Below are 15,811 nucleotides of genomic sequence, written 5' to 3'. Positions count from 1 at the left end.
AAACTCTCTAAACCCGAGGAGGAAAGTTTGATCCAGGTACTAAAGAGTCATAAGGAGGCGATTGGCTGGACCATTGCTGACTTGAAGGGGATAAGCCCTTTGACATGCACCCACAAGATTTACTTGGAGAAGAACACGAAACCAAGGAGAGAGGCACAAAGACGTTTAAACTCGAATATGATGGAGGTGCTAAAAAAAGAAATAATTAAGCTACTGGATGCTGACATCATTTTCCCCATTTCTGACAGCAGATGGGTAAATCCGGTACAAGTCGTACCCAAGAAAACGGGCGTGACAGTAAAGAAAAATGCTGAGGGCGACTTAGTACTAGTCCGAGTGTAGAACGGGTGGCGTGTCTACATCGATTACAGGAAGTTGAACGCTTATACTAGAAAAGATCATTTCCCTCTTTCTTTTATAGATCAAATGCTTGAACGTTTAGCTGGTAAAACTCACTTTTGTTGTCTTGATGGATATTTAGGTTTCTTCCAGATCCCTGTTGTGCTAGAAGACCAGGAAAAGACCACTTTTACATGCCCGTTCGGCACGTTTGCATACAGGAGGATGCCATTTGGACTTTGCAACGCACCAGCTACCTTCTAGAGATGCATGATGAGTATATTTTCTGAATATGTAGAAAAAATTATTGAAGTTTTTATGGATGATTTTACCGTGTATAGAAACTGTTTTACTGAATGCCTTGAAAACCTTACGATAATTTTGAACAGGTGCATAGAATTTAATCTTGTCTTGAACTATGAAAAGTGTCATTTTATGGTAGACAAAGGTTTAATTCTAGGTCATATAGTCTCATCTAAGGGAATTGAGGTTGATAAGGCCAAAATTGACATTTAAATTCTTTGCCATATCCCTCTACTATTAGAGAGATACGTTCTTTTCTTGGCCATGCAGGATTTTACAGGCGTTTTATAAAAAATTTCTCAAAAATAGGTGAACCATTGTGCGAGCTGTTGCAGAAAGACAAAAAATTTGAGTTTGACTCAAAATGCAAGGAGGCTTTTGATACACTTAAGTAAAAGTTGGTAACCGCCCCTATAGTACAAGCACCAGACTGGAACTATCCCTTTGAAATTATGTACGATGCAAGCGAACGTAGCGTGGGAGCCGTATTGTGACAAAAGATAGTGAAAGAGCCTCATGTCATCTGTTACGCCTCAAAGACCCTAGATGCTGCACAAAGCAACTACACAACCACAGAAAAAGAACTTTTAGCTATTGTGTTTGCTTTAGATAAATTTCGATCATATTTACTGGGATCTAAGGTGATTATTTTTTCTGACCATGCAGCTCTTAGGTACTTAATCGCAAAGAAAAAAGCAAAGCCAAGGCTCATTAGGTGGATTTTACTGCTCCAAGAATTTGACATCGAGATTCGTGACAAAAAGGGGTGTGAAAACCTGGTGGCCGACCACTTGAGTAGGATAAAAACTCCATTTGATGATGATCCTATAAAGGATGAGTTCCCCGACGAAAGTTTATTCTCAACCAATGCTTACTATCCGTGGTATGCAGACATAGTTAATCTCTTAACCACGGGATCGCTGCCCACTGAGTTAGCTCAATCCGTAAAAAACAAGATTAGATGCGAAGCTCGGAATTACATATGGGACGATCCATACTTGTGGAAACATTGCTCAGATCAGATAATATGACGATGTGTTCCAGAATCGAGGTAACCTCTATCCTTACTTTTTGTCACACAGAAGTTTGTGGAGGTCACTTTGGCCCTAAGCGGACAGCTCACAAGGTATTGGAGTGTGGGCTATATTGGCCTACAATCTTTCGCGATGCGTTTAACTTCTGTAAGTCTCGCGATAAATGTCAGCATACAGGTAATATCACTAAACGAAATCAAATGCCCCTATCCCCGATTCATGTATGTGAGATTTTTGATGTATGGGGCATTGATTTCATAGGCCCTTTTATTTCTTCGTTTGGAAACGTATATATACTTCTGCAGTAGACTATGTTTCTAAGTGGGTAGAAGCAAAGCCTACTCGCAATGATAATGCTAATACTGTTGTGGAGTTTCTAAAACGAACTATTTTTTCTAGGTTTGGAACACCTCGAGCTTTGATCAGTGATCGTGGTACCCACTTTTGCAACAAGGTCATGGAGGCACTATTATCAAAATATGGGGTTCATCATCGTATAGCAATAGCCTACCATCCCCAAACGAACGGCCTAGCAGAGGTTTGAAACATGGAGATCAAGTCAATTTTGGAAAAAAATGTTCGACCCAACCGTAAGGATTGGAGTCTTCGGCTCAATAACGCGCTTTGGGCCTATCGGACGGTGTATAAGGGACCAATTGGCATGACCCCGTATCGACTTGTTTTTGGCAAAGCATGTCATCTACTAGTAGATTTGGAGCATAAAGCTTATTGGGCTATTCGACAATGTAACATGGAGTTAGAGCCTGCGGGGAAGGCAAGGAAATTGGACATTCAAGAATTGGAGGAAATTCGCAATGATGCCTACGAGAATGCTCGAATTTATAAGGACAAAACAAAGATGTTTCATGACAAAAATATAGTTCAGAAGCATTTCTCAGTAGGACAAAGAGTTTTGCTTTATAACTCCGTATTAAAGCTATTCCCAGGTAAGCTTCGATCTCGGTGGCAAGGACCTTTTACTGTGACTGAAGTATTTACGAACGGCGCAGTTGAAACAGAGAGTGAAGAATCAGGAAAGCGGTTCACAGTCAATGGTCAACGGCTGAAGCCATTTTACAAGAATTTCCAGGCCCACACGGTCGAGAAAATTCAGTTAGATCCACCATAAAACCGTTCAAGGCGTCGAGCTAGCGACGTTAAACAATCGCTTGTTGGGAGGCAACCCAATCTTTCTTTTTATTTTTATTTTTATTTATTTTTTAATTTTTTATTTATTATTTTATTTTATTTTATTTAAATATTAATAAATTTCTCTTCTTCCATCTAGGTGAAATGGAGCGAAAATACGAAGAAAAAAAAAGACAGAAAGTGTACACCAAAACAACCCTATCCATGGTACCAAACAGTTCTATTCCAGCCCAGAATGCTATATCTCTGCAGCCAAACAGTCCTATTTTAGCCTTAGAATCCCCAAAACCTGCAGCCAAATACCCCTTTCCAGCAAATAAAACCCCCAAACCTTACATTTTTCCCCCCAAATTTTTCCATAACCGCCGACTCCTTTCTCCTCCACCACCCACCGCCGATTTCTCAGCCACCATGGTGAGAACCCGAAGCTGAACTGCCGTTGCCACGTCACCCACCCCGTCTCCACCTCTTGCCGCTTCGCCATCTTCTTCTCCACCGTGTGCGCCAACCGACGGTAACTACATAGGGAGTTTTTCTAAAAAAAATTTTCTCCACCTATTTGTTTTCCTTTTACTTTCACATCGAGGACTATGTGTTTTAAGTGGGGGGAGGCATTCTTCGTTGTTACTGTTATTATCTGCTATTTTTGCTGCCATATTGTTGTTGCTGTTGTTTTGTGCTCGTTTCTGCCTATTTATTTTAAGAATATCCTGCTGCTTTTCATGCCCAAGATTTTACCAGGAATTGCCTACTGTTTGACTTTCATGCATGATTCTTACCTTATTAGGAAGTTATGATTTTTCCCATAATTGATTCCATCTCCATTGTTTTATTTTTATTAGGCTAAAAATAATTGTGATTAATAGGGTTAATTCTATCTTGCTTTTCGTAAAATTGATCAAGTTTAATATAAAGTGAACACTTAAAATGATTGCATGCTTAATTAATGTTCTTGGCTATTAGGTGATTATTGAAACTTATTTTTGGCACTTAAATTTTTTCTTTCCTGAGTTCTCAAGAATTTTAAATATCGTTTAATTTTTAATAAATGTTTTCCATGGTTATGAGTACAGCTTAGATCGTGACTGACTGAGTAACCAGGGTAGGGTGCTTGGGTTGTCATTCTACTTCGTGTCAAAAGGTAGTGTGACGTGACAAGTAAAACTCCGCTAGCCGAGGTTATGAGTATGGCTCAAATCGTGACTGACTGAGTAACCGGGGTGGGGAGTTTGGGTTGTCATTCTACTTCGCGTCAAAAGGTTGTGTGACGTGACAAGTAAAACTCCGCTAGCCGAGGTTATGAGTATGGCTCAAATCGTGACTGACTGAGTAACCGGGGTGGGGTGCTTGGGTTGTCATTCTACTTCGCGTCAAAAGGTTGTGTGACGTGTTGGGTAAAACTCCGCTAACCGGAAATAAATAATTTTAGGAGTATGTTGGGCTGAGTAACCGGGGTGGGGTGCTTGGGTTGTCATCTCTCTTCGCATCAAAAGGTGTAATATATTCCTAAGTAAATAAATAATAATAAAATTTAAAAAAATAAAAAAGAAAAAAAGAAAAAAAAGAAGAAAAAAATAAGTACTAATAAAGTTGCACTTCGGGGACTAAATGAGGAAATAATTAAGGTGTCTTAGTAGGTTTGGTAATTTACCTAAATGGCATAACTCAAGTCGATCTTAATTTTTGTGTGAAATAATTGGAATACTTTTTCTGTTTTACTTAAAGCAAGCTTAGAGGTCTCTTTATTTTTCATATACGTTTTTAACTAATTTTTATGAAACTTTAGAGTGGTATTTCTTTTATGGCAGAATCTAGCTTTCACAGTCGATAGGAACCATACTTGAGGGCAAGCATGGGCTAAGTAGGGGGAATTTGATAATACTCTAAAATGACGTGTTTTTATATATTAATCATGTGTTTATTTTGAGCTTGAGCCTACTAATTTGAGCTATTTATGTCTTTTTATCTTTTAGGGACTAAATTGGAGGCGAAAAGTAAATTCAAGGGAAAAAGCGTCAATTTGGAGATTAAATGGGCCAATATGCAACGTGGGACAAATATGGTGCCAAAAGTGCGGACATGTAAGGCACAAGGACTTAAAAGTAAATAAAAGAGATTTTATTTTGGAAGACTCTATTTTATTTTATTCTATTAGGATAATTAATATTAAGATAATTATTAGGATTATTCAAATTTAGGATTTTATTTTAATTATCTTTGTTTATCTTTAATTAAATGTATTTATCTTTTTAGAATTTAAGTTCAATTAGACTATCTCCCTAGCACTATAAATAGGGGGTGAAGTGACTCTATTTGGGAACATCTTTTTCTGTAAACACTCTCCCCCAAAAGTCTTTTGTTCTTTCATATTTTTTTTCAATAAAATTTCTTTTTCCATATTTTTATTTATTTGCTTTCCCTCCATTATCATAAGCCACTAAAAAACCCTTCTAGCCAAAAGTTGTCAATATTTCCCCAAAAAGGGTTCTTGAGACCTAGAATCCGTACTTAGCCTTCTCGCCAAGTATTCATCGTTTCTCCGCACTACGGGCTGACACTTCCGTCCATGGCCCTTAAGAAGTAAGCTTTTCAGCATATGCAAAGGCGACCGCTTTGTATGTTTTGGAAGGACTGCATAGTCGGTTCGTAAACTTACTGCGACAGAGGTTGGCGAGCCAAAGAGACAAAATGGCGTGGGATTCGCCAATGAAAAGCGTTGATCTAGCATAGATTACTAGCTAGAGTCAGGTTCCCTAAAAATCGTAAATCTAATATTTGGAGCTGGTGGTCGTAGGCGTCCTTTTCCACTATAACTGGCTTACTTGAGTCGAGAAGGATCATCCAAAAGTCAAGGATTAAGCCCAAGGCGGAATGAGACAACCGGAGGCTGGAACTTTCCCATAAGAATTTCTTTTCTCTTAAAACTCTCTTTATTATTTTTATTATTTTCGTAATCATAATTTCAGTAAACTTTAAATTCTGTTTTTATTTTATTTTAGCTTCCAAATCAATTCTTAAATTCTGTTTTTATTTTTTTTCCAGGAACGCAGGTTTTCTTGGGCACGATTCTGCCCAAGATTTCGAGAGACAAGCATTCGTATAATCCGGTCCCTGAGGATTCGGCCCTACTTCCCCTTTACTATTTCTTTTTCATTATTTTACAGGGAATAGGATATTTTTGGTGCTCTCAACGACCGCATCACATGATTATTTTGGCTATATATGTGATGCGAAATACATCATTTTATTATTCTTATGTAATATATAATATAGTAGTATTTTTTATAAATAATGTTATTTTTGTTTGGCTTAACATATCTTTTGGTATCTGAGTTTGACGTTTTTTTGGTTTAATGCGGTACCTATATTTGACAAAAGTTATATATTTTGATAGTTGAAGGTAATTGTGTTACCTTTCTAGTGTTTAATTCTGATTTTAGGGTTGTTTTAATGAAAGTTAATTTTACTATAATTATATTTGAATATTTCATTATTTTGTTAATAGAATAAATTTAGTATTAATTGTGAATTTGTTTAATTTTACATTTAATTTTTCAAATATAGTTTGATGGAAGTGTTCTAGTTCGGGTTTTAGGGTCGATTTGACAAAAGTTAATTGCTAATATTATTACCTATTTATGAAACTTCATTAAATCTATTTTAAAACTCGAATTAAATACTAAAAAGTCAACATCGTTGGCTCTAGGTACCAAAATATATAAGTTTTGTAAAATATAAATACTATATTAGACTAAAAAGTAACGTAAGTACCACATTAAAAAAATCAAATTTAGGTACGTATTAAACTTTTTTGTTTTCCTAAAAACAAAATATTATTTGAAATTTTCTATTTATCAAATTTTTTTAACCATTATCAGTTATAAACAACGTGGAAAAATAAAGCATAATCCTAATTTGGATTTGATTTGTACTTTAAATTAGAAATATTTTTAAAAAGAAAAGATTTTTTTTGAAAAGTAATTTACAAATATTTTAAGCCTTCATTTAGGTAAATTTTTATTTAATTTTTTGAACATTATATTTTTTCTATCCAATTTTTTAAGTTTGATCCCATCATATTTTACAAGATTATAACTAAATTGATATCATCTAACAAAGCTTTAAATACACATAAAAAATTAAATTATAATTTTTACGATATAATAAAGGCAACCATTTTAATAGACTATATCTTTATAACTTTTAAAAGATTAAATCAAATTTTTATATTTTTAGGGGGTTAAAGTACAATTTTACTTTTACTACTTTAAAATTTTAAAAGAACTATATAAAAAAAATTATTTTAGAGGGGTCGGAGCTTGCCAGTGCCCTTAGTTTCACCATTATCTCAAAACTACATATAAATTTTAATTTATTGCACGATATCATACATTAAACTTTGATTTTATATATAGAATTTTTATTTGATTTAATTTTCACCTAAAAAATATTATTAGAAAAACACTATTTTACATTTATTTATTCCCTATATATATAAATATATTAATTTAATATAAAAATAAATATATGTATTTATTTCTTTTAAAATATATAATTAAATTAAAATTTACAAAAACCATAATAAAAAATCTTATTAAAAGGTATTTGAGAATACCTTCATTAGGATTCTATCCTTTTTTTTTTTCTTATTTTCTTTGGAATACCAACCCTCGAACCTTTCACCTAAAACACATGTGCTAAAGCACATATCCTTTGGGGACAAGGGGGAGGAGGTGATACGTTTGCGGACTTTTATGATAACTAAACTTTCACCTCTGCGTTAGCATCTCTGCTTGGGTCTTGTTCTTTTTAACTAGTTTAATTTTTTATTGTTATATATGTAGAGGTGTTTATGGGCCGGGTTTGGGTCGGGCTCAACTAAAAAATTATGCTCATTTATTGGGCTCGGGCCGGGCCCAAAAAATGGGCCTAAAATTTTGCCCAAGCCCGACTCGGATAAAAATACTAAAACCTGGGCCCAGCCCGGCCCGGCCGTATTAATTTTTTATATTATTTTTAAATATATATATAATACATCAAAAATGCTAAAAATATTAAAATAAATATTTCCCAACAAATTGAAAATAAATTTTGAAAAATATGTAGACTTAAATAACACTAAGATAAATGTAACTTAACAACAAAATGCTTCTAAAATAATAAAAAAATTAACAAATACCTTTAAAATAATAAGAAAATTAACAATAAAATAAATTTTATACAATATCCAAACAATAACAACAAAATAATAGTAACATAATAGTAAAATGGTAGCAAAATATGGAGAAAACAACAAGAAAATAACATTTAAAAATTTAAAAAAATGCAGATTTTTTTTGTCCTTTAGTGAATTTGGGCTGGGCCGGGCCGGGCCCTGATTAAAAATACCTTACCCGAGGCCCGGCCTATTTTTTAAACGGGCCTTATTTTTTCGTCCAAGCCCATTTTTCGGGCCTATATTTTTGCCCAATCCCTCCCACATTTCGGGCGGGCCTCCCGGCCTGGCCCATGCACACCTCTATATACGTTACATTAGATTTTATGTTTTTTATATTTAATTTATTTTTTTAATATTATACTTTTAATTGTAATAATGAGAGTAAAATAATATTTTTTATTAAATTTTTTGAATATAATTAAAATATATTAATTTATGCATTCAACTATTATTATAGAACATTTTCAAATGATAATAAAATCATTTTTAACATACTCAGTATAAAATATAGTTTTACTTTATATAATTAATGTAAAATAATATTATTAAAAATAATAATTAATTAACATAACTAACTCTAATATTAATTAAGTGATAATTAATATGCTTAGAATTTTATTCAAATAATAACTCTAGTAAATTATAATTATAATTATCACAATCTTTTCCATATATTTCATGTTTAGAGTTCTATTCAAGTAATAATTCTATTTTAAAATTAGCACAAATTTTTTAATTAATAATTTTAATTTTAATTTTAATTATTTTTTAAATGTGTAATTATCACAATTTTTATTAAAATATAATCATTTTTAAATGTCTAGTTATCACAACTTCTATTTTATTTTAATTTTTAAAGTAATAATTATAAATTAAATATTATATTTATTTTTACATATGAACTTAGTAATATGAAAAAAAAATTAAGGATATATATATAGAGAGAGAGATTATAAATAAGCATATTTTTTTGACTTACAAGTTACAACCCGAAATATCGAATAATCCCCGCTTCAATGGGTAAGATTTTTCTTTTTTCCTTTAAAAATAATTTTTAACTAATTAAAAATAAATAAAATTTAGATTAAATTCAGAAATGAGTTTTTAATATTAATTATACGTGAAAATATTTAAATCTTATTGTACATATTTCTGTTTATAATAGATAAAATAAATTTTATAAAAATAGTAAATTGTTTGATTAATGTTTTATTTTTTGTTTATGTCAACTTTTTCAGCGTAGGTTAGCAATACGTTTTCTATAACATTTTCCCCTAATTATGATAGGAATTATAAATGGTTTAAGTAAATTGTTTTAAAATAAAAAAAAATATTAATAATACAAATTTCTTCTCTTTTTTTTTTAATACCTCATCAAAAATGTGTCAACAACAATGAGAAACATTACTAATTTGGAACCTGGCGTGCCCTGTTAGCAAGAAACATTCTGATATATTAATAGTCTTCTTAAGTTACTTGAGAATCTGTTGGTATTTCCAAGTCTGATCCAGCAGAATCTTGATGATACTGAAGCACCATTTCTCTGGTAACTAAGTAGATAAGCAGAGTGTGCTAAGAAAGAAGCCAAAGTCTTTATGATATGAACCAGCCGGGTATATGAGCAAACAACAGAAATTATTTTCATCATTATCAACGGAGTTGTTCAATAACACGTTCCGAAATAGAAATTTGTATCTACAGACTCACCACCTTCAACTGGTTCTAAACAAGTTTGTTCCACCAACTCACTTCATCTCCACTGAAACTCAATGGGGTTGAGGTCAATGAAATTATTGATCCAAAGTGATTCAGACGGTGGAGATTATCGGAGCTTGTTGATATTACTGACAAGTTGTACCTTGTGATCTTGTTAGTTCTAAAGTGGAACGTTGCGGAATGGGAAGATCCCCAGTCAGTTTCTCACACCCGATGATATATAGCTTGACCAAGAACGAGAATGAAGGGAATCCTGCTTCGTTTCTGGAAGAAAACTATTCCTCCCAGCTTTCCATCCATTTCAACTGCAAAATTTCAAGGGACATAAAGGCCACTGCACCATTGCCATAGAATTCGGGCCTATAATCTTTACTTCGGTCAGCTTGAGTATGGCAAGTTCTTTGAGAGAAGGTAGTTGCCCAAGTGGTGGCAGCGAGTTGCAACTTTGTAAATTTTCTAGAGTTTGTCTCTCCATTTTGGAGAACGAAGCATTCCCTAACCAATTTGGTAAACTCATACCAAAGAAGTTTTTGATCTCGAGATTCTCCAAGTTCTCGCCCGGATGTAGCTTGTCAAGTACGTTCGATGCATGTGTTGCACAAAGATTCTGAAGATCATCCTCTGCACTCTTTCCATTCCAGTTTTGAGGATTAACCATTGCCTTCTCTGCAATATGTGTATTTCCATTATGAGGTCTAGCAGTAGAAAAAACCAACCGCTGGATTCTCTGCGTTACGATTAAGAAGATCATTTACGATCTGCATGTTACCGTTAGGAGGACTATTCCCTGCACTCTGTGTATTGCCATTACATGGAGCATCCCATTCTAGGACCAGCTCTCGAAGGTACTTCTTGTCCTTTAAATTGGCCATTTCTGCGTGTTCTATTCGTGAGACGTGCTGTAGCGTCAAAATGGAAAAAGTGTCACGCAGAAGAGAAAGATCTTTCACTTCACTTATACCTGACACACCATTGTTACCCACAACAAAACAAGTCAACAACTGAAGACGTTTCAGATTACCGTATCTCGGAGGCATCTGCAAGATATGAGTCCTACTGATATCAAGATGTTCCAATTTGATTAGATTCTTCATGTTTGGTGGCAAACAAGTGAGGCTACGACAGTCCGACAACTTTAATATTTGTAAATTATACAAAGAGCATATTTCTTCAGGCAAACAATGAATTTCAGTGCCAGAAAGATCCAAGTAGCCTAATTGTTTCAAAATCACCAATTGAATTAAGCAACTCTGCGAGAGGTGCCCCCTTGAGGTCAAGATGCTTCAATTTGGTAAGGTCCTTCATGTCTGTTGGCAAACGAGTGATGCGAAGACAACGTGACAACTTCAATGACAACAGATTATCCAAAAAACAAACTCCTTCAAGCAAACATTGAAGGTGCCAAAAAGATCCAAGTAGCCTAATTGTTTTAAGTCATCAATTGAATCAAGCAACTCCACGGGAGTCGTCTCCTTGAGGTCAAGATATTCCAATTTAATAAGATTCTTCATGTCTGTTAGCAATCAAGTGAGACGATTACAACTTGACAACTTCAGTCTCCAAGCTATACATATTGCTTACTCCGCTAGGCAAACTTCCAAACATAGCACCAGAAAGGTCCAACTAGCATAGCTATTCCAAGTCGCAGATTGAACCAGGGAACTTTGTGATTTTACAAGAGGATAACGACGATACATGCAAGTGGCTGGGAGATGGAAATAGGTTTTCCAAGGACTCCAAGGTTGAAACCAGTATTGCCCGCACTTGATGATCCAAGTAAAAGGTCCGCAAAACCTTAATTTTTCCATAGAAGGCCAAGAATTTATCAAGCGTGTCACTAAGCCTCCATATGCATGACAAATGGCGAACCCTTGCAGGATTTTGCAGCGCACTATCATCCTTGAACTGAAACAAAATTCCCCTGCTATATGTTGAGCTAAATCGTTGACAAAGTCATGCATTTCGAAACGTGTTTGATCAAGATGACTTTGCTGAAAAATTGACCCTGATAACAGTTCATGGAAGTACTGCTCACCTGCATCCTCCATTCTTCTACTATTCAGCTGCTGCACTAGGTCTTCAGCGACCCACATTCGAATCAAATCCCCTTTCTCGAATTTGTGGCCCTTCAGAAATATGGAACAATATGCAAGGCAGCGCTTTAATTGAGAAGGAAGATAGGGGTAACTCAATCTTAAAGCTGGAAGAATGTCACTCTTATGATAAGGTAGATCCTATATTCTACTATGCAATAGATTGTTCCATTCCTCTATTTCTACTTCAGAATGTAGCATACTAGCAAGTGTCTTAATTGCCAAAGGCAAGCCATTGCACTTTTTTTACAATTCCCTTACCAATTCTTTTCAGATTAGACTCTTCATCCGGGTCCTTGTCTCCTAATGCATGTTTTGCAAACAAGGACCAACAATCTTCTTTGGCAAATGTCCAGCACCTGAAGATTCTGTGCATCTCTTTTTGTGACAAAACCTCCCCACAAAGGGTGGAAGTCAGATAAACTTCATTCCTTTAGCCATTTTGAGATCGAAAGCTTTGAAATAGGAAAGTAAAGGAGTGGTTCAAGATAACTCATATTCCTTCCATCCACCTTGACGAGCTAAAGTCTCGCAAACAACTCCAGAGGAGTCCTTACATGTATGTGATATAACTTGAACAATACTCGCTTCATGTTTTAATTAAAATCACTTTTCTTACATTTTCAGGTCAGTGATTAATAAAATTGGCATTTCAAACCAGGCACACATCCTGCTGCAGGTTTGTCATCTTTGGGACCTTCCATTTTTTCATTGCCAAGGTGGATTTATATGACGCTCGTAGTCATAAATGTTGGATCATTGTTATAATTGATAATTCTAGAATCATAATTAATATGCTACTCTCTCTCAAATGAAGAGATAGGCCTTGCAGTTTCACATTGGTACTATTTGGAAAAAAGGGAAGATTGATTGCTATATATAACATATATATAATCTCGTCTACTAGGCACTGGCTGCCTCCTCTTGCTTTCTGCAACTCTTGTCGTAATAATGATAAGCTGCTGCACCCGATAGCACTGCCAGTGTTAAGGCTTGGGCGTGCATCCTTACATACACAAAAATAAACTATGTATGTAACTCAGACTCTACAGCACATATTGGAACTATTAAATTTCAGCTTAGTTAATGCTTGAAAAAGAGGTGATGCATATCTACCTAGCATGAATAAGCCTAAGACTCGGCTTAAGGGCAATTCTCGAACCAGTATAAGCCATTGATGCCCAATTGCTGATGCCCAGATTGCTCCTTTTAACAATCAATACCAAGTCCGTCAAGACAATAAAAATAAGAGAGGTACTAGTTAAAAAGCAAAGAATTATAACTGACCAATGCTGGTGAGCTTGTGAGTTGAGACCCAGGACGGAATCCACTCAACTGTATCCATCTTCTTCTCGGTAACCACTTTTGCTTGTTATGTGAAGTACTGGTTAGAAAAGCAGGTAAAATTGGATGAGATTGAGAGGCAAGTGACGGCAAGTGATTTATAGATAAGTGAGATGATGTTGACAGTGGCCTGCCCCAGTTTGACATTTAATAAGGCTAAAGCAGAGGCCTTTCATTCGGCTGGTTTTCTTGTTATCGGTTATTTTAAACTCTCCCCAATGTGGGCCATTTGCATTTCAACAACCTGAAGGGAAAACTACGAGCCATTTGTCACTTTTATAAGTGGATTTGATATTGAGAGCGAGTGTTAGACAAAAATTAAATTAAACCTAAATTTATTTAATTATTAAGGGTTTAGTTTTAAAAAATTATAAAATTGTCACTGAATTATACGTTTGCACCAATTAAATTCTTTTCTTCTTTCAATTCATCTTTTTATAAAACATTTTTTAATGTCACGAATCAACGAAATAAAATTCAAATAATTTTTTCTCAGTTCTCCAACACTGAGCATCAAATTAACTGATTTATCATAACATTAGTCAAATCATCGTTTAGAGCTAACTGGTTAAACTTAAAAAAGAAAAAAAAATCTTAACAACCCAATGACATGAACAAAAATTTTCAAATAATTCAATAATTTAAAAGTGAAAATTTTTAAATAATTTAATAACTATTTTATAATTTTTTAAAACTAAATGATAAAAATATTAATTTACTAATAATTTACTGACTTTAAAAGAAATTTACACAAATAAATACTGATTGCAACTTTTATAATGAATCTAAATGTGAGTGTTGAGTAAAGATAAAGATTTGATATGTTAGAATTCTTGTTTGGAAAAATTTTAGGGATCATATCGAAATTCTTCATTTATGTATTGAATTTAAATGTGAAACACAAATATTTTAAAGGGATTTTGTCTGTAGCTTTTGGTGCTCATTTTGAGTCTTCCAATGGGATTAGGTCGGTAGCACATAGGATTTAAATATATGTATCAGCCCATACGGTTCATTTTCCGAGCTACGAGCTGCTTGAGCTTCACCACCTCTCTGTACTATACTTTATATAGGTAAACACAATTTTGGTTTCATTATAAATCATTCAATTCATGTTCATCAATAATTTGATTTTTTTATCCATTTTCTTAGAGGTTTAATTTGGATTAAGTTTAGGTTGAATCACTTACTATAATAAAATATTAAAAAATATTTACCAGTGTAATTTGAGTTTGAATTGCGTTAGTTACGTTGATTGTTTAGGTTTTACCCTATTATTATAATTCATCAAAAATAGTAATTCAAGTTGTGCAAATAAACTCGAATCATAAATTTCTTGAACCAAATTAGGATGGTATTTCACTTTAGGTTGATTATTTATTTGTGTTAAATTATAGAGTAATTTTTTAAAAGTTAAAATATGTTATAAATCCTTATACATTTCATATATTTAGAATTTATCCCCTCTACTTTTATTTTCAGGAATTTAGTTCTTCTATTTTTTTGGCTTTAAAAATTCAAGTCTAGTTATTATCATTATTAAAATTATTCTATTAAGTTCACTAGTGTGGTATTTTTAAAATAAAAGAAAAGATTCACTTGTTAGTCATGTAACAATAAAAATAATATTGACGAAATGAAAATATGCAAGTCAAACTGATAACAAAAACAAAGTACAAGAGCTAAACTAATAAAAAATAGAACATATACCAAAGTGATAATTTAGTTATAGTGCAGGGACTAAAACTGGTATCAAGCTTAAATTTTAAAAGTTCCATTTGTGTGGAATTTTTTAGAACTTTATGAATAATTTTAAGAATTTATTGTTTTTTTTTGGGGTGGGGAATTTAGGGTTTTTTTTCATTTTTTTTCAATGAAAATCTTGATATTTTAAAAGGAAATTTAAGTTTTTTTTTAAAGTAAAACACCTTAATTTAAAAAAATATTCTAAAAATTTCTAAAATTTCCAATAATTTTCAAAAATAGGTTATGCTTTTTTTAGTATTTTCTATAATTTTCTGAGTTTTTTTTTACTTTTAATTATATTTAATTTTTTAATTTTTTTTTAGTATTTTTTCTTTGACATAAGTTAACATGTTATTGGTTAGTTTAAATTTTTAATAGAAATTTGGATTGGAGCAAACTGATAACGAGGATTAATGGAATGAAAGTATAGAAACCAAACTGATAGCAAAAATAAAATATAAAGGCTAAATTGATAAAAAAAAACATTATAAATTCCAAAATGATAATTTAATTATAGTAAAGAGGCCAAAAGTGATATTAATCCAATTTAAAAAGTCAAGATTGTAGTAGGTGAAATGAGTGGAGGGCCCACTTGAAGGATCATTTACTAAAATATTTTGTTTTTTAAAGTACGGTAGATTTTCTCTTGAAATATATATATATATATAATATACTTCTTACAGTTAGGACCTCACATTAAAACACTTCTAAAATGTGATAAAAGAAAGGGGTAATATAAATTTTGTTGTTAAAATTTGGTAATTAAGTTCATTTTAATATTTATATCTTTTATTCACTTTGGTACTTTAAGTTGACAATTAGATTTATTTTGATCCTTAAACTTAAAAAAATTAAAAGTATGATGATGT

The 15,811-nt window shown here is 33.0% G+C and overlaps 1 long non-coding RNA gene across 1 annotated transcript; it reads right to left on the bottom strand.

Annotated features, from left to right (window-relative positions):
* Window positions 1-12,195: 12,195 nt before the first annotated feature.
* LOC107896438 (uncharacterized) lies at window positions 12,196-13,374 on the bottom strand. Its single transcript, XR_001683759.2, has 3 exons — window positions 13,140-13,374; window positions 12,969-13,058; window positions 12,196-12,858 (listed from the first exon to the last, which is right to left on the bottom strand). It is a non-coding gene; the product is annotated as an uncharacterized lncRNA (long non-coding RNA).
* Window positions 13,375-15,811: the final 2,437 nt, after the last annotated feature.

Source organism: Gossypium hirsutum, chromosome A10 (genome assembly GCF_007990345.1).
Source record: "Gossypium hirsutum isolate 1008001.06 chromosome A10, Gossypium_hirsutum_v2.1, whole genome shotgun sequence".
Classification (NCBI taxonomy): domain Eukaryota; kingdom Viridiplantae; phylum Streptophyta; class Magnoliopsida; order Malvales; family Malvaceae; genus Gossypium; species Gossypium hirsutum.
This window is presented reverse-complemented; position numbering and strand designations above follow the sequence as displayed.